General features: G+C 30.7%; 10 non-coding genes across 10 annotated transcripts; all 10 read left to right on the plus strand.

The window, feature by feature from the left end:
* The first annotated feature begins 1,325 nt into the window (after positions 1 to 1,325).
* Positions 1,326 to 1,398, plus strand: TRNAR-UCG (transfer RNA arginine (anticodon UCG)). Its single transcript has one exon. It is a non-coding gene; the product is annotated as a tRNA-Arg (tRNA).
* An 885-nt stretch (positions 1,399 to 2,283) lies between these two features.
* On the plus strand, positions 2,284 to 2,356 carry TRNAR-UCG (transfer RNA arginine (anticodon UCG)). Its single transcript has one exon. It is a non-coding gene; the product is annotated as a tRNA-Arg (tRNA).
* Positions 2,357 to 5,158: 2,802 nt separating this feature from the next.
* TRNAR-UCG (transfer RNA arginine (anticodon UCG)) lies at positions 5,159 to 5,231 on the plus strand. The gene has a single exon. It is a non-coding gene; the product is annotated as a tRNA-Arg (tRNA).
* Positions 5,232 to 7,074: 1,843 nt separating this feature from the next.
* TRNAR-UCG (transfer RNA arginine (anticodon UCG)) lies at positions 7,075 to 7,147 on the plus strand. The gene has a single exon. It is a non-coding gene; the product is annotated as a tRNA-Arg (tRNA).
* A 2,803-nt stretch (positions 7,148 to 9,950) lies between these two features.
* Positions 9,951 to 10,023, plus strand: TRNAR-UCG (transfer RNA arginine (anticodon UCG)). Its single transcript has one exon. It is a non-coding gene; the product is annotated as a tRNA-Arg (tRNA).
* Positions 10,024 to 11,866: 1,843 nt separating this feature from the next.
* TRNAR-UCG (transfer RNA arginine (anticodon UCG)) lies at positions 11,867 to 11,939 on the plus strand. The gene has a single exon. It is a non-coding gene; the product is annotated as a tRNA-Arg (tRNA).
* A 3,760-nt stretch (positions 11,940 to 15,699) lies between these two features.
* TRNAR-UCG (transfer RNA arginine (anticodon UCG)) lies at positions 15,700 to 15,772 on the plus strand. The gene has a single exon. It is a non-coding gene; the product is annotated as a tRNA-Arg (tRNA).
* Positions 15,773 to 17,615: 1,843 nt separating this feature from the next.
* Positions 17,616 to 17,688, plus strand: TRNAR-UCG (transfer RNA arginine (anticodon UCG)). The gene has a single exon. It is a non-coding gene; the product is annotated as a tRNA-Arg (tRNA).
* A 4,718-nt stretch (positions 17,689 to 22,406) lies between these two features.
* On the plus strand, positions 22,407 to 22,479 carry TRNAR-UCG (transfer RNA arginine (anticodon UCG)). The gene has a single exon. It is a non-coding gene; the product is annotated as a tRNA-Arg (tRNA).
* Positions 22,480 to 24,322: 1,843 nt separating this feature from the next.
* Positions 24,323 to 24,395, plus strand: TRNAR-UCG (transfer RNA arginine (anticodon UCG)). Its single transcript has one exon. It is a non-coding gene; the product is annotated as a tRNA-Arg (tRNA).
* Positions 24,396 to 27,210: the final 2,815 nt, after the last annotated feature.

Genomic DNA, 27,210 nt, shown 5'->3' on the forward strand with positions numbered 1-27,210 from the left:
CTGCATATAAAAAATACATCTGACATGTTTAGAAGGAATCAGTGAAATCAGAACACCCATAGTTCAATGAGAAATTGCTCTAATGCCTACATCCCTAATCTTTTTATAAAACTTTATAGCATGCCTATAGAAAAGTTAACTTATTTCTCAGCTAAGTTAAGGATTTTACAAAATCTAGGCTATGTGAAAGGTATACTTTGTAATGTTCACTCAACATAAATCACTAAAATATGTTGGATTTCATTTTGTAATTCATATGCAAGTTTTTCCAAAACATACCTCTAGAAAAAGCTTCTAAATTTTGAATGTTATACTTGAGGTTACTATTACCACACCTTCCACAGGTTTGACAATTTCAACATAGATGACAGCGTGGCATAATGGATGAGGCGTCTGACTTCTGATCAGAAGATTGAGGGTTCGTGTCCCTTCGTGGTCAAGTCATTCTTTTTGTCACTATTTGAAATCTTCAAACTCTGCATGAATTCAATGGATGACAATGTTTTAAAGAATGTACATTTCTAAATGTAATTCCCATAGGAAAATAAATACAACGTAAACAATGATGTGCATGATGTACACATAGTTATAGTTTTTTTAGGTTTTTGGTGCATAGTAAAAGGTATCCTTTTGGAAAATGTAAGTATTTACCTGTTAACTTGTTCAATTTTGGTAATCTGTGTTGGAAAAAAATCTTTGACCAAATTGATACAATAAAGGATATTTGCATATCTGCATATAAAAATTATATCTCACATGTTTAAAATGAATCATTGAAATCCGAACATCCATAGTCCAATGAGAAATTGCTATAAAGCCTACATCCCTAATATTTTCATAAAACTTAAAAAACCTTTAGGAAAATGTCAGTGTTTACCTGTTAACTTGTTTGATTTTGGTAATCTGTGTTGCAAAACAATTCTTTGACCAAATTGATACTATAATGGTTATTTGCATATCTGCATATAAAAAATACATCTCACATGTTTAGAAGGAATCAGTGAAATCAGAACAGCCATAGCTCAATGAGAAATTGCTCTTATGCCTACATCCCTAATCTTTTTATAAAACTTTATAGCATGCCTATAGAAAAGTTAAGTTATTTCTCAGCTAAGTTAAGGATTTTACAAAATCTAGGCTATGTGAAAGGTATACTTTGTAATGTTCACTCAACATAAATCACTAAAATATGTTGGATTTCATTTTGTAATTCATATGCAAGTTTTTCCAAAACATATATCTAGAAAAAACTTCTAAATTTTGAATGTTATACTTGAGGTTACTATTTCCACACCTTCCACAGGTTCAACAACTTCTATAAAGATGACTGCGTGGCCTAATGGACAAGGCTTCTGACTTCGGATCAGAAGATTGAGGGTTCGAGTCCCTTCGTGGTCGAGTCTTTCATTTTGTCACAATTTGAAATCTTCAAACTCTGCATGAATTCAATGGATGACAATGTTGTAAAGAATGTACATTTCTAAATGTATTTCCCATAGGAAAATAAATACAACATAAACAATGATGTGCATGATGTACACATAGTTATAGTTTTTTTAGGTTTTTGGTGCATAGTAAAAGGTATCCTTTTGGAAAAGGTAAGTATTTACCTGTTAACTTGTTCAATTTTGGTAATCTGTGTTGGAAAAAAATCTTTGACCAAATTGATACAATAAAGGATATTGCATATCTGCATATAAAAATTATATCTCACATGTTTAAAATGAATCATTGAAATCCAAACATCCATAGTCCAATGAGAAATTGCTATAAAGCCTACATCCCTAATATTTTCATAAAACTTAAAAAACCTTTAGGAAAATGTAAGTGTTTACCTGTTAACTTGTTTGATTTTGGTAATCTGTGTTGCAAAGCAGTTCTTTGACCAAATTGATACTATAATGGTTATTTGCATATCTGCATATAAAAAATACATCTCACATGTTTAGAAGGAATCAGTGAAATCAGAACACCCATAGTTCAATGAGAAATTGCTCTAATGCCTACATCCCTAATCTTTTTATAAAACTTTATAGCATGCCTATAGAAAAGTTAAGTTATTTCTCAGCTAAGTTAAGGATTTTACAAAATCTAGGCTATGTGAAAGGTATACTTTGTAATGTTCACTCAACATAAATCACTAAAATATGTTGGATTTCATTTTGTAATTCATATGCAAGTTTTTCCAAAACATATATCTAGAAAAAACTTCTAAATTTTGAATGTTATACTTGAGGTTACTATTACCACACCTTCCACAGGTTCGACAATTTCTATAAAGATGACCGCGTGGCCTAATGGATAAGCCATCTGACTTCGGATCAGAAGATTGAGGGTTCGAGTCCCTTCGTGGTCGAGTCTTTCATTTTGTCACAATTTGAAATCTTCAAACTCTGCATGAATTCAATTGATGACAATGTTGTAAAGAATGTACATTTCTAAATGTAATTCCCATAGGAAAATAAATACAACATAAACAATGATGTGCATGATGTACACATAGTTATAGTTTTTTTAGGTTTTTGGTGCATAGTAAAAGGTATCCTTTTGGAAAAGGTAAGTATTTACCTGTTAACTTGTTCAATTTTGGTAATCTGTGTTGGAAAAAAATCTTTGACCAAATTAATACAATAAAGGATATTAAATATCTGCATATAAAAATTATATCTCACATGTTTAAAATGAATCATTGAAATCCGAACATCCATAGTCCAATGAGAAATTGCTATAAAGCCTACATCCCTAATATTTTCATAAAACTTAAAAAACCTTTAGTAAAATGTCAGTGTTTACCTGTTAACTTGTTTGATTTTGGTAATCTGTGTTGCAAAGCAATTCTTTGACCAAATTGATACTATAATGGTTATTTGCATATCTGCATATAAAAAATACATCTCACATGTTTAGAAGGAATCAGTGAAATCAGAACAGCCATAGCTCAATGAAAATTTGCTCTAATGCCTACATCCCTAATCTTTTTATAAAACTTTATAGCATGCCTATAGAAAAGTTAAGTTATTTCTCAGCTAAGTTAAGGATTTTACAAAATCTAGGCAATGTGAAAGGTATACTTTGTAATGTTCACTCAACATAAATCACTAAAATATGTTGGATTTCATTTTGTAATTCATATGCAAGTTTTTCCAAAACATATATCTAGAAAAAACTTCTAAATTTTGAATGTTATACTTGAGGTTACTATTACCACACCTTCCACAGGTTCGACAACTTCTATAAAGATGACCGCGTGGCCTAATGGATAAGCCGTCTGACTTCAGATCAGAAGATTGAGGGTTCGAGTCCCTTCGTGGTCGAGTCTTTCATTTTGTCACAATTTGAAATCTTCAAACTCTGCATGAATTCAATGGATGACAATGTTGTAAAGAATGTACATTTCTAAATGTAATTCCCATAGGAAAATAAATACAACATAAACAATGATATGCATGATGTACACATAGTTATAGTTTTTTTAGGTTTTTGGTGCAAAGTAAAAGGTATCCTTTTGGAAAAGGTAAGTATTTACCTGTTAACTTGTTCAATTTTGGTAATCTGTGTTGGAAAAAAATCTTTGACCAAATTGATACAATAAAGGATATTTGCATATCTGCATATAAAAATGATATCTCACTTGTTTAAAATGAATCATTGAAATCCGAACATCCATAGTCCAATGAGAAATTGCAATGAAGCCTACATCCCTAATATTTTCATAAAACTTAAAAAACCTTTAGGAAAATGTAAGTGTTTACCTGTTAACTTGTTTGATTTTGGTAATCTGTGTTGCAAAGCAGTTCTTTGACCAAATTGATACTATAATGGTTATTTGCATATCTGCATATAAAAAATACATCTCACATGTTTAGAAGGAATCAGTGAAATCAGAACACCCATAGTTCAATGAGAAATTGCTCTAATGCCTACATCCCTAATCTTTTTATAAAACTTTATAGCATGCCTATAGAAAAGTTAAGTTATTTCTCAGCTAAGTTAAGGATTTTACAAAATCTAGGCTATGTGAAAGGTATACTTTGTAATGTTCACTCAACATAAATCACTAAAATATGTTGGATTTCATTTTGTAATTCATATGCAAGTTTTTCCAAAACATACCTCTAGAAAAAGCTTCTAAATTTTGAATGTTATACTTGAGGTTACTATTACCACACCTTCCACAGGTTTGACAATTTCAACATAGATGACAGCGTGGCATAATGGATGAGGCGTCTGACTTCTGATCAGAAGATTGAGGGTTCGTGTCCCTTCGTGGTCAAGTCATTCTTTTTGTCACTATTTGAAATCTTCAAACTCTGCATGAATTCAATGGATGACAATGTTTTAAAGAATGTACATTTCTAAATGTAATTCCCATAGGAAAATAAATACAATGTAAACAATTATGTGCATGATGTACACATAGTTATAGGTTTTTTAGGTTTTTGGTGCATAGTAAAAGGTATCCTTTTGGAAAATGTAAGTATTTACCTGTTAACTTGTTCAATTTTGGTAATCTGTGTTGGAAAAAAATCTTTGACCAAATTGATACAATAAAGGATATTTGCATATCTGCATATAAAAATTATATCTCACATGTTTAAAATGAATCATTGAAATCCAAACATCCATAGTCCAATGAGAAATTGCAATAAAGCCTACATCCCTAATATTTTCATAAAACTTAAAAAACCTTTAGGAAAATGTAAGTGTTTACCTGTTAACTTGTTTGATTTTGGTAATCTGTGTTGCAAGCAGTTCTTTGACCAAATTGATACTATAATGGTTATTTGCATATCTGCATATAAAAAATACATCTCACATGTTTAGAAGGAATCAGTGAAATCAGAACACCCATAGTTCAATGAGAAATTGCTCTAATGCCTACATCCCTAATCTTTTTATAAAACTTTATAGCATGCCTATAGAAAAGTTAAGTTATTTCTCAGCTAAGTTAAGGATTTTACAAAATCTAGGCTATGTGAAAGGTATACTTTGCAATGTTCACTCAACATAAATCACTAAAATATGTTGGATTTCATTTTGTAATTCATAAGCAAGTTTTTCCAAAACATATATCTAGAAAAAACTTCTAAATTTTGAATGTTATACTTAAGGTTACTATTACCACACCTTCCACAGGTTCAACAACTTCTATAAAGATGAGTGCGTGGCCTAATGGATAAGGCGTCTGACTTCGGATCAGAAGATTGAGGGTTCGAGTCCCTTCGTGGTCGAGTCTTTCATTTTGTCACAATTTGAAATCTTCAAACTCTGCATGAATTCAATGGATGACAATGTTGTAAAGAATGTACATTTCTAAATGTAATTCTCATAGGAAAATAAATACAACATAAACAATGATGTGCATGATGTACACATAGTTATAGTTTTTTTAGGTTTTTGGTGCATAGTAAAAGGTATCCTTTTGGAAAAGGTAAGTATTTACCTGTTAACTTGTTCAATTTTGGTAATCTGTGTTGGAAAAAAATCTTTGACCAAATTGATACAATAAAGGATATTGCATATCTGCATATAAAAATTATATCTCACATGTTTAAAATGAATCATTGAAATCCGAACATCCATAGTCCAATGAGAAATTGCTATAAAGCCTACATCCCTAATATTTTCATAAAACTTAAAAAACCTTTAGGAAAATGTAAGTGTTTACCTGTTAACTTGTTTGATTTTGGTAATCTGTGTTGCAAAGCAGTTCTTTGACCAAATTGATACTATAATGGTTATTTGCATATCTGCATATAAAAAATACATCTCACATGTTTAGAAGGAATCAGTGAAATCAGAACACCCATAGTTCAATGAGAAATTGCTCTAATGCCTACATCCCTAATCTTTTTATAAAACTTTATAGCATGCCTATAGAAAAGTTAAGTTATTTCTCAGCTAAGTTAAGGATTTTACAAAATCTAGGCTATGTGAAAGGTATACTTTGTAATGTTCACTCAACATAAATCACTAAAATATGTTGGATTTCATTTTGTAATTCATATGCAAGTTTTTCCAAAACATACCTCTAGAAAAAGCTTCTAAATTTTGAATGTTATACTTGAGGTTACTATTACCACACCTTCCACAGGTTCGACAATTTCGACATAGATGACAGCGTGGCATAATGGATGAGGCATCTGACTTCTGATCAGAAGATTGAGGGTTTGTGTCCCTTCATGGTCAAGTCATTCTTTTTGTCACTATTTGAAATCTTCAAACTCTGCATGAATTCAATGGATGACAATGTTGTAAAGAATGTACATTTCTAAATGTAATTCCCATAGGAAAATAAATACAACATAAACAATGATGTGCATGATGTACACATAGTGATAGTTTTTTTAGGTTTTTGGTGCATAGTAAAAGGTATCCTTTTGGAAAAGGTAAGTATTTACCTGTTAACTTGTTCAATTTTGGTAATCTGTGTTGGAAAAAAATCTTTGACCAAATTGATACAATAAAGGATATTGCATATCTGCATATAAAAATTATATCTCACATGTTTAAAATGAGTCATTGAAATCCGAACATCCATAGTCCAATGAGAAATTGCTATAAAGCCTACATCCCTAATATTTTCATAAAACTTAAAAAACCTTTAGGAAAATGTAAGTGTTTACCTGTTAACTTGTTTGATTTTGGTAATCTGTGTTGCAAAGCAGTTCTTTGACCAAATTGATACTATAATGGTTATTTGCATATCTGCATATAAAAAATACATCTCACATGTTTAGAAGAAATCAGTGAAATCAGAACACCCATAGTTCAATGAGAAATTGCTCTAATGCCTACATCCCTAATCTTTTTATAAAACTTTATAGCATGCCTGTAGAAAAGTTAAGTTATTTCTCAGCTAAGTTAAGGATTTTACAAAATCTAGACTATGTGAAAGGTATACTTTGTAATGTTCACTCAACATAAATCACTAAAATATGTTGGATTTCATTTTGTAATTCATATGCAAGTTTTTCCAAAACATACCTCTAGAAAAAGCGTCTAAATTTTGAATGTTATACTTGAGGTTACTATTACCACACCTTCCACAGGTTCGACAACTTCTATAAAGATGACTGCGTGGCCTAATGGATAAGGTGTCTGACTTCGGATCTGAAGATTGAGGGTTCAAGTCCCTTCGTGGTCGAGTCTTTCATTTTGTCACAATTTGAAATCTTCAAACTCTGCATGAATTCAATGGATGACAATGTTGTAAAGAATGTACATTTCTAAATGTAATTCCCATAGGAAAATAAATACAACATAAACAATGATGTGCATGATGTACACATAGTTATAGTTTTTATAGGTTTTTGGTGCATAGTAAAAGGTATCCTTTTGGAAAAGGTAAGTATTTACCTGTTAACTTGTTCAATTTTGGTAATCTGTGTTGGAAAAAAATCTTTGACCAAATTGATACAATAAAGGATATTAAATATCTGCATATAAAAATTATATCTCACATGTTTAAAATGAATCATTGAAATCCGAACATCCATAGTCCAATGAGAAATTGCTATAAAGCCTACATCCCTAATATTTTCATAAAACTTAAAAAACCTTTAGGAAAATGTAAGTGTTTACCTGTTAACTTGTTTGATTTTGGTAATCTGTGTTGCAAAGCAGTTCTTTGACCAAATTGATACTATAATGGTTATTTGCATATCTGCATATAAAAAATACATCTCACATGTTTAGAAGGAATCAGTGAAATCAGAACACCCATAGTTCAATGAGAAATTGCTCTAATGCCTACATCCCTAATCTTTTTTTAAAACTTTATAGCATGCCTATAGAAAAGTTAAGTTATTTCTCAGCTAAGTTAAGGATTTTACAAAATCTAGGCTATGTGAAAGGTATACTTTGTAATGTTCACTCAACATAAATCACTAAAATATGTTGGATTTCATTTTGTAATTAATATGCAAGTTTTTCCAAAACAGACCTCTAGAAAAAGCTTCTAAATTTTGAATGTTATACTTGAGGTTACTATTACCACACCTTCCACAGGTTTGACAATTTCGACATAGATGACAGCGTGGCATAATGGATGAGGCGTCTGACTTCTGATCAGAAGATTGAGGGTTCGTGTCCCTTCGTGGTCAAGTCATTCTTTTTGTCACTATTTGAAATCTTCAAACTCTGCATGAATTCAATGGATGACAATGTTTTAAAGAATGTACATTTCTAAATGTAATTCCCATAGGAAAATAAATACAATGTAAACAATGATGTGCATGATGTACACATAGTTATAGGTTTTTTAGGTTTTTGATGCATAGTAAAAGGTATCCTTTTGGAAAATGTAAGTATTTACCTGTTAACTTGTTCAATTTTGGTAATCTGTGTTGGAAAAAAATCTTTGACCAAATTGATACAATAAAGGATATTTGCATATCTGCATATAAAAATTATATCTCACATGTTTAAAATGAATCATTGAAATCCAAACATCCATAGTCCAATGAGAAATTGCTATAAAGCCTACATCCCTAATATTTTCATAAAACTTAAAAAACCTTTAGGAAAATGTCAGTGTTTACCTGTTAACTTGTTTGATTTTGGTAATCTGTGTTGCAAAACAATTCTTTGACCAAATTGATACTATAATGGTTATTTGCATATCTGCATATAAAAAATACATCTCACATGTTTAGAAGGAATCAGTGAAATCAGAACATCCATAGCTCAATGAGAAATTGCTCTTATGCCTACATCCCTAATCTTTTTATAAAACTTTATAGCATGCCTATAGAAAAGTTAAGTTATTTCTCAGCTAAGTTAAGGATTTTACAAAATCTAGGCTATGTGAAAGGTATACTTTGCAATGTTCACTCAACATAAATCACTAAAATATGTTGGATTTCATTTTGTAATTCATAAGCAAGTTTTTCCAAAACATATATCTAGAAAAAACTTCTAAATTTTGAATGTTATACTTAAGGTTACTATTACCACACCTTCCACAGGTTCAACAACTTCTATAAAGATGACAGCGTGGCATAATGGATGAGGCATCTGACTTCTGATCAGAAGATTGAGGGTTCGTGTCCCTTCGTGGTCAAGTCATTCTTTTTGTCACTATTTGAAATCTTCAAACTCTGCATGAATTCAATGGATGACAATGTTTTAAAGATTGTACATTTCTAAATGTAATTCCCATAGGAAAATAAATACAACGTAAACAATGATGTGCATGATGTACACATAGTTATAGGTTTTTTAGGTTTTTGGTGCATAGTAAAAGGTATCCTTTTGGAAAATGTAAGTATTTACCTGTTAACTTGTTCAATTTTGGTAATCTGTGTTGGAAAAAAATCTTTGACCAAATTGATACAATAAAGGATATTTGCATATCTGCATATAAAAATTATATCTCACATGTTTAAAATGAATCATTGAAATCCAAACATCCATAGTCCAATGAGAAATTGCTATAAAGCCTACATCCCTAATATTTTCATAAAACTTAAAAAACCTTTAGGAAAATGTCAGTGTTTACCTGTTAACTTGTTTGATTTTGGTAATCTGTGTTGCAAAACAATTCTTTGACCAAATTGATACTATAATGGTTATTTGCATATCTGCATATAAAAAATACATCTCACATGTTTAGAAGGAATCAGTGAAATCAGAACATCCATAGCTCAATGAGAAATTGCTCTTATGCCTACATCCCTAATCTTTTTATAAAACTTTATAGCATGCCTATAGAAAAGTTAAGTTATTTCTCAGCTAAGTTAAGGATTTTACAAAATCTAGGCTATGTGAAAGGTATACTTTGCAATGTTCACTCAACATAAATCACTAAAATATGTTGGATTTCATTTTGTAATTCATAAGCAAGTTTTTCCAAAACATATATCTAGAAAAAACTTCTAAATTTTGAATGTTATACTTAAGGTTACTATTACCACACCTTCCACAGGTTCAACAACTTCTATAAAGATGACTGCGTGGCCTAATGGATAAGGCGTCTGACTTCGGATCAGAAGATTGAGGGTTCGAGTCCCTTCGTGGTCGAGTCTTTCATTTTGTCACAATTTGAAATCTTCAAACTCTGCATGAATTCAATGGATGACAATGTTGTAAAGAATGTACATTTCTAAATGTAATTCTCATAGGAAAATAAATACAACATAAACAATGATGTGCATGATGTACACATAGTTATAGTTTTTTTAGGTTTTTGGTGCATAGTAAAAGGTATCCTTTTGGAAAAGGTAAGTATTTACCTGTTAACTTGTTCAATTTTGGTAATCTGTGTTGGAAAAAAATCTTTGACCAAATTGATACAATAAAGGATATTGCATATCTGCATATAAAAATTATATCTCACATGTTTAAAATGAATCATTGAAATCCGAACATCCATAGTCCAATGAGAAATTGCTATAAAGCCTACATCCCTAATATTTTCATAAAACTTAAAAAACCTTTAGGAAAATGTAAGTGTTTACCTGTTAACTTGTTTGATTTTGGTAATCTGTGTTGCAAAGCAGTTCTTTGACCAAATTGATACTATAATGGTTATTTGCATATCTGCATATAAAAAATACATCTCACATGTTTAGAAGGAATCAGTGAAATCAGAACACCCATAGTTCAATGAGAAATTGCTCTAATGCCTACATCCCTAATCTTTTTATAAAACTTTATAGCATGCCTATAGAAAAGTTAAGTTATTTCTCAGCTAAGTTAAGGATTTTACAAAATCTAGGCTATGTGAAAGGTATACTTTGTAATGTTCACTCAACATAAATCACTAAAATATGTTGGATTTCATTTTGTAATTCATATGCAAGTTTTTCCAAAACATACCTCTAGAAAAAGCTTCTAAATTTTGAATGTTATACTTGAGGTTACTATTACCACACCTTCCACAGGTTCGACAATTTCGACATAGATGACAGCGTGGCATAATGGATGAGGCATCTGACTTCTGATCAGAAGATTGAGGGTTTGTGTCCCTTCATGGTCAAGTCATTCTTTTTGTCACTATTTGAAATCTTCAAACTCTGCATGAATTCAATGGATGACAATGTTGTAAAGAATGTACATTTCTAAATGTAATTCCCATAGGAAAATAAATACAACATAAACAATGATGTGCATGATGTACACATAGTGATATTTTTTTTAGGTTTTTGGTGCATAGTAAAAGGTATCCTTTTGGAAAAGGTAAGTATTTACCTGTTAACTTGTTCAATTTTGGTAATCTGTGTTGGAAAAAAATCTTTGACCAAATTGATACAATAAAGGATATTGCATTTCTGCATATAAAAATTATATCTCACATGTTTAAAATGAATCATTGAAATCCGAACATCCATAGTCCAATGAGAAATTGCTATAAAGCCTACATCCCTAATATTTTCATAAAACTTAAAAAACCTTTAGGAAAATGTAAGTGTTTACCTGTTAACTTGTTTGATTTTGGTAATCTGTGTTGCAAAGCAGTTCTTTGACCAAATTGATACTATAATGGTTATTTGCATATCTGCATATAAAAAATACATCTCACATGTTTAGAAGAAATCAGTGAAATCAGAACACCCATAGTTCAATGAGAAATTGCTCTAATGCCTACATCCCTAATCTTTTTATAAAACTTTATAGCATGCCTGTAGAAAAGTTAAGTTATTTCTCAGCTAAGTTAAGGATTTTACAAAATCTAGGCTATGTGAAAGGTATACTTTGTAATGTTCACTCAACATAAATCACTAAAATATGTTGGATTTCATTTTGTAATTCATATGCAAGTTTTTCCAAAACATACCTCTAGAAAAAGCGTCTAAATTTTGAATGTTATACTTGAGGTTACTATTACCACACCTTCCACAGGTTCAACAACTTCTATAAAGATGACTGCGTGGCCTAATGGATAAGGCGTCTGACTTCGGATCTGAAGATTGAGGGTTCAAGTCCCTTCGTGGTCGAGTCTTTCATTTTGTCACAATTTGAAATCTTCAAACTCTGCATGAATTCAATGGATGACAATGTTGTAAAGAATGTACATTTCTAAATGTAATTCCCATAGGAAAATAAATACAACATAAACAATGATGTGCATGATGTACACATAGTTATAGTTTTTATAGGTTTTTGGTGCATAGTAAAAGGTATCCTTTTGGAAAAGGTAAGTATTTACCTGTTAACTTGTTCAATTTTGGTAATCTGTGTTGGAAAAAAATCTTTGACCAAATTGATACAATAAAGGATATTAAATATCTGCATATAAAAATTATATCTCACATGTTTAAAATGAATCATTGAAATCCGAACATCCATAGTCCAATGAGAAATTGCTATAAAGCCTACATCCCTAATATTTTCATAAAACTTAAAAAACCTTTAGGAAAATGTAAGTGTTTACCTGTTAACTTGTTTGATTTTGGTAATCTGTGTTGCAAAGCAGTTCTTTGACCAAATTGATACTATAATGGTTATTTGCATATCTGCATATAAAAAAAACATCTCACATGTTTAGAAGGAATCAGTGAAATCAGAACACCCATAGTTCAATGAGAAATTGCTCTAATGCCTACATCCCTAATCTTTTTTTAAAACTTTATAGCATGCCTATAGAAAAGTTAAGTTATTTCTCAGCTAAGTTAAGGATTTTACAAAATCTAGGCTATGTGAAAGGTATACTTTGTAATGTTCACTCAACATAAATCACTAAAATATGTTGGATTTCATTTTGTAATTAATATGCAAGTTTTTCCAAAACATACCTCTAGAAAAAGCTTCTAAATTTTGAATGTTATACTTGAGGTTACTATTACCACACCTTCCACAGGTTTGACAATTTCGACATAGATGACAGCGTGGCATAATGGATGAGGCGTCTGACTTCTGATCAGAAGATTGAGGGTTCGTGTCCCTTCGTGGTCAAGTCATTCTTTTTGTCACTATTTGAAATCTTCAAACTCTGCATGAATTCAATGGATGACAATGTTTTAAAGAATGTACATTTCTAAATGTAATTCCCATAGGAAAATAAATACAACATAAACAATGATGTGCATGATGTACACATAGTTATAGTTTTTATAGGTTTTTGGTGCATAGTAAAAGGTATCCTTTTGGAAAAGGTAAGTATTTACCTGTTAACTTGTTCAATTTTGGTAATCTGTGTTGGAAAAAAATCTATGACCAAATTGATACAATAAAGGATATTAAATATCTGCATATAAAAATTATATCTCACATGTTTAAAATGAATCATTGAAATCCGAACATCCATAGTCCAATGAGAAATTGCTATAAAGCCTACATCCCTAATATTTTCATAAAACTTAAAAAACCTTTAGGAAAATGTAAGTGTTTACCTGTTAACTTGTTTGATTTTGGTAATCTGTGTTGCAAAGCAGTTCTTTGACCAAATTGATACTATAATGGTTATTTGCATATCTGCATATAAAAAATACATCTCACATGTTTAGAAGGAATCAGTGAAATCAGAACACCCATAGTTCAATGAGAAATTGCTCTAATGCCTACATCCCTAATCTTTTTTTAAAACTTTATAGCATGCCTATAGAAAAGTTAAGTTATTTCTCAGCTAAGTTAAGGATTTTACAAAATCTAGGCTATGTGAAAGGTATACTTTGTAATGTTCACTCAACATAAATCACTAAAATATGTTGGATTTCATTTTGTAATTAATATGCAAGTTTTTCCAAAACATACCTCTAGAAAAAGCTTCTAAATTTTGAATGTTATACTTGAGGTTACTATTACCACACCTTCCACAGGTTTGACAATTTCGACATAGATGACAGCGTGGCATAATGGATGAGGCGTCTGACTTCTGATCAGAAGATTGAGGGTTCGTGTCCCTTCGTGGTCAAGTCATTCTTTTTGTCACTATTTGAAATCTTCAAACTCTGCATGAATTCAATGGATGACAATGTTTTAAAGAATGTACATTTCTAAATGTAATTCCCATAGGAAAATAAATACAACGTAAACAATGATGTGCATGATGTACACATAGATATAGGTTTTTTAGGTTTTTGATGCATAGTAAAAGGTATCCTTTTGGAAAATGTAAGTATTTACCTGTTAACTTGTTCAATTTTGGTAATCTGTGTTGGAAAAAAATCTTTGACCAAATTGATACAATAAAGGATATTTGCATATCTGCATATAAAAATTATATCTCACATGTTTAAAATGAATCATTGAAATCCAAACATCCATAGTCCAATGAGAAATTGCTATAAAGCCTACATCCCTAATATTTTCATAAAACTTAAAAAACCTTTAGGAAAATGTCAGTGTTTACCTGTTAACTTGTTTGATTTTGGTAATCTGTGTTGCAAAACAATTCTTTGACCAAATTGATACTATAATGGTTATTTGCATATCTGCATATAAAAAATACATCTCACATGTTTAGAAGGAATCAGTGAAATCAGAACATCCATAGCTCAATGAGAAATTGCTCTTATGCCTACATCCCTAATCTTTTTATAAAACTTTATAGCATGCCTATAGAAAAGTTAAGTTATTTCTCAGCTAAGTTAAGGATTTTACAAAATCTAGGCTATGTGAAAGGTATACTTTGCAATGTTCACTCAACATAAATCACTAAAATATGTTGGATTTCATTTTGTAATTCATAAGCAAGTTTTTCCAAAACATATATCTAGAAAAAACTTCTAAATTTTGAATGTTATACTTAAGGTTACTATTACCACACCTTCCACAGGTTCAACAACTTCTATAAAGATGACAGCGTGGCATAATGGATGAGGCATCTGACTTCTGATCAGAAGATTGAGGGTTCGTGTCCCTTCGTGGTCAAGTCATTCTTTTTGTCACTATTTGAAATCTTCAAACTCTGCATGAATTCAATGGATGACAATGTTTTAAAGATTGTACATTTCTAAATGTAATTCCCATAGGAAAATAAATACAACGTAAACAATGATGTGCATGATGTACACATAGTTATAGGTTTTTTAGGTTTTTGGTGCATAGTAAAAGGTATCCTTTTGGAAAATGTAAGTATTTACCTGTTAACTTGTTCAATTTTGGTAATCTGTGTTGGAAAAAAATCTTTGACCAAATTGATACAATAAAGGATATTTGCATATCTGCATATAAAAATTATATCTCACATGTTTAAAATGAATCATTGAAATCCAAACATCCATAGTCCAATGAGAAATTGCTATAAAGCCTACATCCCTAATATTTTCATAAAACTTAAAAAACCTTTAGGAAAATGTCAGTGTTTACCTGTTAACTTGTTTGATTTTGGTAATCTGTGTTGCAAGCAGTTCTTTGACCAAATTGATACTATAATGGTTATTTGCATATCTGCATATAAAAAATACATCTCACATGTTTAGAAGGAATCAGTGAAATCAGAACACCCATAGTTCAATGAGAAATTGCTCTAATGCCTACATCCCTAATCTTTTTATAAAACTTTATAGCATGCCTATAGAAAAGTTAAGTTATTTCTCAGCTAAGTTAAGGATTTTACAAAATCTAGGCTATGTGAAAGGTATACTTTGCAATGTTCACTCAACATAAATCACTAAAATATGTTGGATTTCATTTTGTAATTCATAAGCAAGTTTTTCCAAAACATATATCTAGAAAAAACTTCTAAATTTTGAATGTTATACTTAAGGTTACTATTACCACACCTTCCACAGGTTCAACAACTTCTATAAAGATGACTGCGTGGCCTAATGGATAAGGCGTCTGACTTCGGATCAGAAGATTGAGGGTTCGAGTCCCTTCGTGGTCGAGTCTTTCATTTTGTCACAATTTGAAATATTCAAACTCTGCATGAATTCAATGGATGACAATGTTGTAAAGAATGTACATTTCTAAATGTAATTCTCATAGGAAAATAAATACAACATAAACAATGATGTGCATGATGTACACATAGTTATAGTTTTTTTAGGTTTTTGGTGCATAGTAAAAGGTATCCTTTTGGAAAAGGTAAGTATTTACCTGTTAACTTGTTCAATTTTGGTAATCTGTGTTGGAAAAAAATCTTTGACCAAATTGATACAATAAAGGATATTGCATATCTGCATATAAAAATTATATCTCACATGTTTAAAATGAATCATTGAAATCCGAACATCCATAGTCCAATGAGAAATTGCTATAAAGCCTACATCCCTAATATTTTCATAAAACTTAAAAAACCTTTAGGAAAATGTAAGTGTTTACCTGTTATCTTGTTTGATTTTGGTAATCTGTGTTGCAAAGCAGTTCTTTGACCAAATTGATACTATAATGGTTATTTGCATATCTGCATATAAAAAATACATCTCACATGTTTAGAAGGAATCAGTGAAATCAGAACACCCATAGTTCAATGAGAAATTGCTCTAATGCCTACATCCCTAATCTTTTTATAAAACTTTATAGCATGCCTATAGAAAAGTTAAGTTATTTCTCAGCTAAGTTAAGGATTTTACAAAATCTAGGCTATGTGAAAGGTATACTTTGTAATGTTCACTCAACATAAATCACTAAAATATGTTGGATTTCATTTTGTAATTCATATGCAAGTTTTTCCAAAACATACCTCTAGAAAAAGCTTCTAAATTTTGAATGTTATACTTGAGGTTACTATTACCACACCTTCCACAGGTTTGACAATTTCGACATAGATGACAGCGTGGCATAATGGATGAGGCATCTGACTTCTGATCAGAAGATTGAGGGTTTGTGTCCCTTCATGGTCAAGTCATTCTTTTTGTCACTATTTGAAATCTTCAAACTCTGCATGAATTCAATGGATGACAATGTTGTAAAGAATGTACATTTCTAAATGTAATTCCCATAGGAAAATAAATACAACATAAACAATGATGTGCATGATGTACACATAGTGATATTTTTTTTAGGTTTTTGGTGCATAGTAAAAGGTATCCTTTTGGAAAAGGTAAGTATTTACCTGTTAACTTGTTCAATTTTGGTAATCTGTGTTGGAAAAAAATCTTTGACCAAATTGATACAATAAAGGATATTGCATTTCTGCATATAAAAATTATATCTCACATGTTTAAAATGAATCATTGAAATCCGAACATCCATAGTCCAATGAGAAATTGCTATAAAGCCTACATCCCTAATATTTTCATAAAACTTAAAAAACCTTTAGGAAAATGTAAGTGTTTACCTGTTAACTTGTTTGATTTTGGTAATCTGTGTTGCAAAGCAGTTCTTTGACCAAATTGATACTATAATGGTTATTTGCATATCTGCATATAAAAAATACATCTCACATGTTTAGAAGAAATCAGTGAAATCAGAACACCCATAGTTCAATGAGAAATTGCTCTAATGCCTACATCCCTAATCTTTTTATAAAACTTTATAGCATGCCTGTAGAAAAGTTAAGTTATTTCTCAGCTAAGTTAAGGATTTTACAAAATCTAGGCTATGTGAAAGGTATACTTTGTAATGTTCACTCAACATAAATCACTAAAATATGTTGGATTTCATTTTGTAATTCATATGCAAGTTTTTCCAAAACATACCTCTAGAAAAAGCGTCTAAATTTTGAATGTTATACTTGAGGTTACTATTACCACACCTTCCACAGGTTCGACAACTTCTATAAAGATGACTGCGTGGCCTAATGGATAAGGCGTCTGACTTCGGATCTGAAGATTGAGGGTTCAAGTCCCTTCGTGGTCGAGTCTTTCATTTTGTCACAATTTGAAATCTTCAAACTCTGCATGAATTCAATGGATGACAATGTTGTAAAGAATGTACATTTCTAAATGTAATTCCCATAGGAAAATAAATACAACATAAACAATGATGTGCATGATGTACACATAGTTATAGTTTTTATAGGTTTTTGGTGCATAGTAAAAGGTATCCTTTTGGAAAAGGTAAGTATTTACCTGTTAACTTGTTCAATTTTGGTAATCTGTGTTGGAAAAAAATCTTTGACCAAATTGATACAATAAAGGATATTAAATATCTGCATATAAAAATTATATCTCACATGTTTAAAATGAATCATTGAAATCCGAACATCCATAGTCCAATGAGAAATTGCTATAAAGCCTACATCCCTAATATTTTCATAAAACTTAAAAAACCTTTAGGAAAATGTAAGTGTTTACCTGTTAACTTGTTTGATTTTGGTAATCTGTGTTGCAAAGCAGTTCTTTGACCAAATTGATACTATAATGGTTATTTGCATATCTGCATATAAAAAAAACATCTCACATGTTTAGAAGGAATCAGTGAAATCAGAACACCCATAGTTCAATGAGAAATTGCTCTAATGCCTACATCCCTAATCTTTTTTTAAAACTTTATAGCATGCCTATAGAAAAGTTAAGTTATTTCTCAGCTAAGTTAAGGATTTTACAAAATCTAGGCTATGTGAAAGGTATACTTTGTAATGTTCACTCAACATAAATCACTAAAATATGTTGGATTTCATTTTGTAATTAATATGCAAGTTTTTCCAAAACATACCTCTAGAAAAAGCTTCTAAATTTTGAATGTTATACTTGAGGTTACTATTACCACACCTTCCACAGGTTTGACAATTTCGACATAGATGACAGCGTGGCATAATGGATGAGGCGTCTGACTTCTGATCAGAAGATTGAGGGTTCGTGTCCCTTCGTGGTCAAGTCATTCTTTTTGTCACTATTTGAAATCTTCAAACTCTGCATGAATTCAATGGATGACAATGTTTTAAAGAATGTACATTTCTAAATGTAATTCCCATAGGAAAATAAATACAACATAAACAATGATGTGCATGATGTACACATAGTTATAGTTTTTATAGGTTTTTGGTGCATAGTAAAAGGTATCCTTTTGGAAAAGGTAAGTATTTACCTGTTAACTTGTTCAATTTTGGTAATCTGTGTTGGAAAAAAATCTATGACCAAATTGATACAATAAAGGATATTAAATATCTGCATATAAAAATTATATCTCACATGTTTAAAATGAATCATTGAAATCCGAACATCCATAGTCCAATGAGAAATTGCTATAAAGCCTACATCCCTAATATTTTCATAAAACTTAAAAAACCTTTAGGAAAATGTAAGTGTTTACCTGTTAACTTGTTTGATTTTGGTAATCTGTGTTGCAAAGCAGTTCTTTGACCAAATTGATACTATAATGGTTATTTGCATATCTGCATATAAAAAATACATCTCACATGTTTAGAAGGAATCAGTGAAATCAGAACACCCATAGTTCAATGAGAAATTGCTCTAATGCCTACATCCCTAATCTTTTTTTAAAACTTTATAGCATGCCTATAGAAAAGTTAAGTTATTTCTCAGCTAAGTTAAGGATTTTACAAAATCTAGGCTATGTGAAAGGTATACTTTGTAATGTTCACTCAACATAAATCACTAAAATATGTTGGATTTCATTTTGTAATTAATATGCAAGTTTTTCCAAAACATACCTCTAGAAAAAGCTTCTAAATTTTGAATGTTATACTTGAGGTTACTATTACCACACCTTCCACAGGTTTGACAATTTCGACATAGATGACAGCGTGGCATAATGGATGAGGCGTCTGACTTCTGATCAGAAGATTGAGGGTTCGTGTCCCTTCGTGGTCAAGTCATTCTTTTTGTCACTATTTGAAATCTTCAAACTCTGCATGAATTCAATGGATGACAATGTTTTAAAGAATGTACATTTCTAAATGTAATTCCCATAGGAAAATAAATACAACGTAAACAATGATGTGCATGATGTACACATAGATATAGGTTTTTTAGGTTTTTGATGCATAGTAAAAGGTATCCTTTTGGAAAATGTAAGTATTTACCTGTTAACTTGTTCAATTTTGGTAATCTGTGTTGGAAAAAAATCTTTGACCAAATTGATACAATAAAGGATATTTGCATATCTGCATATAAAAATTATATCTCACATGTTTAAAATGAATCATTGAAATCCAAACATCCATAGTCCAATGAGAAATTGCTATAAAGCCTACATCCCTAATATTTTCATAAAACTTAAAAAACCTTTAGGAAAATGTCAGTGTTTACCTGTTAACTTGTTTGATTTTGGTAATCTGTGTTGCAAAACAATTCTTTGACCAAATTGATACTATAATGGTTATTTGCATATCTGCATATAAAAAATACATCTCACATGTTTAGAAGGAATCAGTGAAATCAGAACATCCATAGCTCAATGAGAAATTGCTCTTATGCCTACATCCCTAATCTTTTTATAAAACTTTATAGCATGCCTATAGAAAAGTTAAGTTATTTCTCAGCTAAGTTAAGGATTTTACAAAATCTAGGCTATGTGAAAGGTATACTTTGCAATGTTCACTCAACATAAATCACTAAAATATGTTGGATTTCATTTTGTAATTCATAAGCAAGTTTTTCCAAAACATATATCTAGAAAAAACTTCTAAATTTTGAATGTTATACTTAAGGTTACTATTACCACACCTTCCACAGGTTCAACAACTTCTATAAAGATGACAGCGTGGCATAATGGATGAGGCATCTGACTTCTGATCAGAAGATTGAGGGTTCGTGTCCCTTCGTGGTCAAGTCATTCTTTTTGTCACTATTTGAAATCTTCAAACTCTGCATGAATTCAATGGATGACAATGTTTTAAAGATTGTACATTTCTAAATGTAATTCCCATAGGAAAATAAATACAACGTAAACAATGATGTGCATGATGTACACATAGTTATAGGTTTTTTAGGTTTTTGGTGCATAGTAAAAGGTATCCTTTTGGAAAATGTAAGTATTTACCTGTTAACTTGTTCAATTTTGGTAATCTGTGTTGGAAAAAAATCTTTGACCAAATTGATACAATAAAGGATATTTGCATATCTGCATATAAAAATTATATCTCACATGTTTAAAATGAATCATTGAAATCCAAACATCCATAGTCCAATGAGAAATTGCTATAAAGCCTACATCCCTAATATTTTCATAAAACTTAAAAAACCTTTAGGAAAATGTAAGTGTTTACCTGTTAACTTGTTTGATTTTGGTAATCTGTGTTGCAAGCAGTTCTTTGACCAAATTGATACTATAATGGTTATTTGCATATCTGCATATAAAAAATACATCTCACATGTTTAGAAGGAATCAGTGAAATCAGAACACCCATAGTTCAATGAGAAATTGCTCTAATGCCTACATCCCTAATCTTTTTATAAAACTTTATAGCATGCCTATAGAAAAGTTAAGTTATTTCTCAGCTAAGTTAAGGATTTTACAAAATCTAGGCTATGTGAAAGGTATACTTTGCAATGTTCACTCAACATAAATCACTAAAATATGTTGGATTTCATTTTGTAATTCATAAGCAAGTTTTTCCAAAACATATATCTAGAAAAAACTTCTAAATTTTGAATGTTATACTTAAGGTTACTATTACCACACCTTCCACAGGTTCAACAACTTCTATAAAGATGACAGCGTGGCATAATGGATGAGGCATCTGACTTCTGATCAGAAGATTGAGGGTTCGTGTCCCTTCGTGGTCAAGTCATTCTTTTTGTCACTATTTGAAATCTTCAAACTCTGCATGAATTCAATGGATGACAATGTTTTAAAGATTGTACATTTCTAAATGTAATTCCCATAGGAAAATAAATACAACGTAAACAATGATGTGCATGATGTACACATAGTTATAGGTTTTTTAGGTTTTTGGTGCATAGTAAAAGGTATCCTTTTGGAAAATGTAAGTATTTACCTGTTAACTTGTTCAATTTTGGTAATCTGTGTTGGAAAAAAATCTTTGACCAAATTGATACAATAAAGGATATTTGCATATCTGCATATAAAAATTATATCTCACATGTTTAAAATGAATCATTGAAATCCAAACATCCATAGTCCAATGAGAAATTGCTATAAAGCCTACATCCCTAATATTTTCATAAAACTTAAAAAACCTTTAGGAAAATGTAAGTGTTTACCTGTTAACTTGTTTGATTTTGGTAATCTGTGTTGCAAGCAGTTCTTTGACCAAATTGATACTATAATGGTTATTTGCATATCTGCATATAAAAAATACATCTCACATGTTTAGAAGGAATCAGTGAAATCAGAACACCCATAGTTCAATGAGAAATTGCTCTAATGCCTACATCCCTAATCTTTTTATAAAACTTTATAGCATGCCTATAGAAAAGTTAAGTTATTTCTCAGCTAAGTTAAGGATTTTACAAAATCTAGGCTATGTGAAAGGTATACTTTGCAATGTTCACTCAACATAAATCACTAAAATATGTTGGATTTCATTTTGTAATTCATAAGCAAGTTTTTCCAAAACATATATCTAGAAAAAACTTCTAAATTTTGAATGTTATACTTAAGGTTACTATTACCACACCTTCCACAGGTTCAACAACTTCTATAAAGATGACTGCGTGGCCTAATGGATAAGGCGTCTGACTTCGGATCAGAAGATTGAGGGTTCGAGTCCCTTCGTGGTCGAGTCTTTCATTTTGTCACAATTTGAAATATTCAAACTCTGCATGAATTCAATGGATGACAATGTTGTAAAGAATGTACATTTCTAAATGTAATTCTCATAGGAAAATAAATACAACATAAACAATGATGTGCATGATGTACACATAGTTATAGTTTTTTTAGGTTTTTGGTGCATAGTAAAAGGTATCCTTTTGGAAAAGGTAAGTATTTACCTGTTAACTTGTTCAATTTTGGTAATCTGTGTTGGAAAAAAATCTTTGACCAAATTGATACAATAAAGGATATTGCATATCTGCATATAAAAATTATATCTCACATGTTTAAAATGAATCATTGAAATCCGAACATCCATAGTCCAATGAGAAATTGCTATAAAGCCTACATCCCTAATATTTTCATAAAACTTAAAAAACCTTTAGGAAAATGTAAGTGTTTACCTGTTATCTTGTTTGATTTTGGTAATCTGTGTTGCAAAGCAGTTCTTTGACCAAATTGATACTATAATGGTTATTTGCATATCTGCATATAAAAAATACATCTCACATGTTTAGAAGGAATCAGTGAAATCAGAACACCCATAGTTCAATGAGAAATTGCTCTAATGCCTACATCCCTAATCTTTTTATAAAACTTTATAGCATGCCTATAGAAAAGTTAAGTTATTTCTCAGCTAAGTTAAGGATTTTACAAAATCTAGGCTATGTGAAAGGTATACTTTGTAATGTTCACTCAACATAAATCACTAAAATATGTTGGATTTCATTTTGTAATTCATATGCAAGTTTTTCCAAAACATACCTCTAGAAAAAGCTTCTAAATTTTGAATGTTATACTTGAGGTTACTATTACCACACCTTCCACAGGTTTGACAATTTCGACATAGATGACAGCGTGGCATAATGGATGAGGCATCTGACTTCTGATCAGAAGATTGAGGGTTTGTGTCCCTTCATGGTCAAGTCATTCTTTTTGTCACTATTTGAAATCTTCAAACTCTGCATGAATTCAATGGATGACAATGTTGTAAAGAATGTACATTTCTAAATGTAATTCCCATAGGAAAATAAATACAACATAAACAATGATGTGCATGATGTACACATAGTGATAGTTTTTTTAGGTTTTTGGTGCATAGTAAAAGGTATCCTTTTGGAAAAGGTAAGTATTTACCTGTTAACTTGTTCAATTTTGGTAATCTGTGTTGGAAAAAAATCTTTGACCAAATTGATACAATAAAGGATATTGCATATCTGCATATAGAAATTATATCTCACATGTTTAAAATGAATCATTGAAATCCGAACATCCATAGTCCAATGAGAAATTGCTATAAAGCCTACATCCCTAATATTTTCATAAAACTTAAAAAACCTTTAGGAAAATGTAAGTGTTTACCTGTTAACTTGTTTGATTTTGGTAATCTGTGTTGCAAAGCAGTTCTTTGACCAAATTGATACTATAATGGTTATTTGCATATCTGCATATAAAAAATACATCTCACATGTTTAGAAGAAATCAGTGAAATCAGAACACCCATAGTTCAATGAGAAATTGCTCTAATGCCTACATCCCTAATCTTTTTATAAAACTTTATAGCATGCCTGTAGAAAAGTTAAGTTATTTCTCAGCTAAGTTAAGGATTTTACAAAATCTAGGCTATATGAAAGGTATACTTTGTAATGTTCACTCAACATAAATCACTAAAATATGTTGGATTTCATTTTGTAATTCATATGCAAGTTTTTCCAAAACATACCTCTAGAAAAAGCGTCTAAATTTTGAATGTTATACTTGAGGTTACTATTACCACACCTTCCACAGGTTCGACAACTTCTATAAAGATGACTGCGTGGCCTAATGGATAAGGCGTCTGACTTCGGATCTGAAGATTGAGGGTTCAAGTCCCTTCGTGGTCGAGTCTTTCATTTTGTCACAATTTGAAATCTTCAAACTCTGCATGAATTCAATGGATGACAATGTTGTAAAGAATGTACATTTCTAAATGTAATTCCCATAGGAAAATAAATACAACATAAACAATGATGTGCATGATGTACACATAGTTATAGTTTTTTTAGGTTTTTGGTGCATAGTAAAAGGTATCCTTTTGGAAAAGGTAAGTATTTACCTGTTAACTTGTTCAATTTTGGTAATCTGTGTTGGAAAAAAATCTTTGACCAAATTGATACAATAAAGGATATTAAATATCTGCATATAAAAATTATATCTCACATGTTTAAAATGAATCATTGAAATCCGAACATCCATAGTCCAATGAGAAATTGCTATAAAGCCTACATCCCTAATATTTTCATAAAACTTAAAAAACCTTTAGGAAAATGTAAGTGTTTACCTGTTAACTTGTTTGATTTTGGTAATCTGTGTTGCAAAGCAGTTCTTTGACCAAATTGATACTATAATGGTTATTTGCATATCTGCATATAAAAAATACATCTCACATGTTTAGAAGGAATCAGTGAAATCAGAACACCCATAGTTCAATGAGAAATTGCTCTAATGCCTACATCCCTAATCTTTTTTTAAAACTTTATAGCATGCCTATAGAAAAGTTAAGTTATTTCTCAGCTAAGTTAAGGATTTTACAAAATCTAGGCTATGTGAAAGGTATACTTTGTAATGTTCACTCAACATAAATCACTAAAATATGTTGGATTTCATTTTGTAATTAATATGCAAGTTTTTCCAAAACATACCTCTAGAAAAAGCTTCTAAATTTTGAATGTTATACTTGAGGTTACTATTACCACACCTTCCACAGGTTTGACAATTTCGACATAGATGACAGCGTGGCATAATGGATGAGGCGTCTGACTTCTGATCAGAAGATTGAGGGTTCATGTCCCTTCGTGGTCAAGTCATTCTTTTTGTCACTATTTGAAATCTTCAAACTCTGCATGAATTCAATGGATGACAATGTTTTAAAGAATGTACATTTCTAAATGTAATTCCCATAGGAAAATAAATACAACGTAAACAATGATGTGCATGATGTACACATAGTTATAGGTTTTTTAGGTTTTTGGTGCATAGTAAAAGGTATCCTTTTGGAAAATGTAAGTATTTACCTGTTAACTTGTTCAATTTTGGTAATCTGTGTTGGAAAAAAATCTTTGACCAAATTGATACAATAAAGGATATTTGCATATCTGCATATAAAAATTATATCTCACATGTTTAAAATGAATCATTGAAATCCAAACATCCATAGTCCAATGAGAAATTGCTATAAAGCCTACATCCCTAATATTTTCATAAAACTTAAAAAACCTTTAGGAAAATGTCAGTGTTTACCTGTTAACTTGTTTGATTTTGGTAATCTGTGTTGCAAAACAATTCTTTGACCAAATTGATACTATAATGGTTATTTGCATATCTGCATATAAAAAATACATCTCACATGTTTAGAAGGAATCAGTGAAATCAGAACATCCATAGCTCAATGAGAAATTGCTCTTATGCCTACATCCCTAATCTTTTTATAAAACTTTATAGCATGCCTATAGAAAAGTTAAGTTATTTCTCAGCTAAGTTAAGGATTTTACAAAATCTAGGCTATGTGAAAGGTATACTTTGCAATGTTCACTCAACATAAATCACTAAAATATGTTGGATTTCATTTTGTAATTCATAAGCAAGTTTTTCCAAAACATATATCTAGAAAAAACTTCTAAATTTTGAATGTTATACTTAAGGTTACTATTACCACACCTTCCACAGGTTCAACAACTTCTATAAAGATGACAGCGTGGCCTAATGGATGAGGCATCTGACTTCTGATCAGAAGATTGAGGGTTCGTGTCCCTTCGTGGTCAAGTCATTCTTTTTGTCACTATTTGAAATCTTCAAACTCTGCATGAATTCAATGGATGACAATGTTGTAAAGAATGTACATTTCTAAATGTAATTCCCATAGGAAAATAAATACAACATAAACAATGATGTGCATGATGTACACATAGTTATAGTTTTTATAGGTTTTTGGTGCATAGTAAAAGGTATCCTTTTGGAAAAGGTAAGTATTTACCTGTTAACTTGTTCAATTTTGGTAATCTGTGTTGGAAAAAAATCTTTGACCAAATTGATACAATAAAGGATATTAAATATCTGCATATAAAAATTATATCTCACATGTTTAAAATGAATCATTGAAATCCGAACATCCATAGTCCAATGAGAAATTGCTATAAAGCCTACATCCCTAATATTTTCATAAAACTTAAAAAACCTTTAGGAAAATGTAAGTGTTTACCTGTTAACTTGTTTGATTTTGGTAATCTGTGTTGCAAAGCAGTTCTTTGACCAAATTGATACTATAATGGTTATTTGCATATCTGCATATAAAAAAAACATCTCACATGTTTAGAAGGAATCAGTGAAATCAGAACACCCATAGTTCAATGAGAAATTGCTCTAATGCCTACATCCCTAATCTTTTTTTAAAACTTTATAGCATGCCTATAGAAAAGTTAAGTTATTTCTCAGCTAAGTTAAGGATTTTACAAAATCTAGGCTATGTGAAAGGTATACTTTGTAATGTTCACTCAACATAAATCACTAAAATATGTTGGATTTCATTTTGTAATTAATATGCAAGTTTTTCCAAAACATACCTCTAGAAAAAGCTTCTAAATTTTGAATGTTATACTTGAGGTTACTATTACCACACCTTCCACAGGTTTGACAATTTCGACATAGATGACAGCGTGGCAT

Source organism: Taudactylus pleione, unplaced genomic scaffold (assembly GCF_031769625.1).
Source record: "Taudactylus pleione unplaced genomic scaffold, aTauple2 ptg000612l, whole genome shotgun sequence".
Taxonomy (NCBI): Eukaryota; Metazoa; Chordata; class Amphibia; order Anura; family Myobatrachidae; genus Taudactylus; species Taudactylus pleione.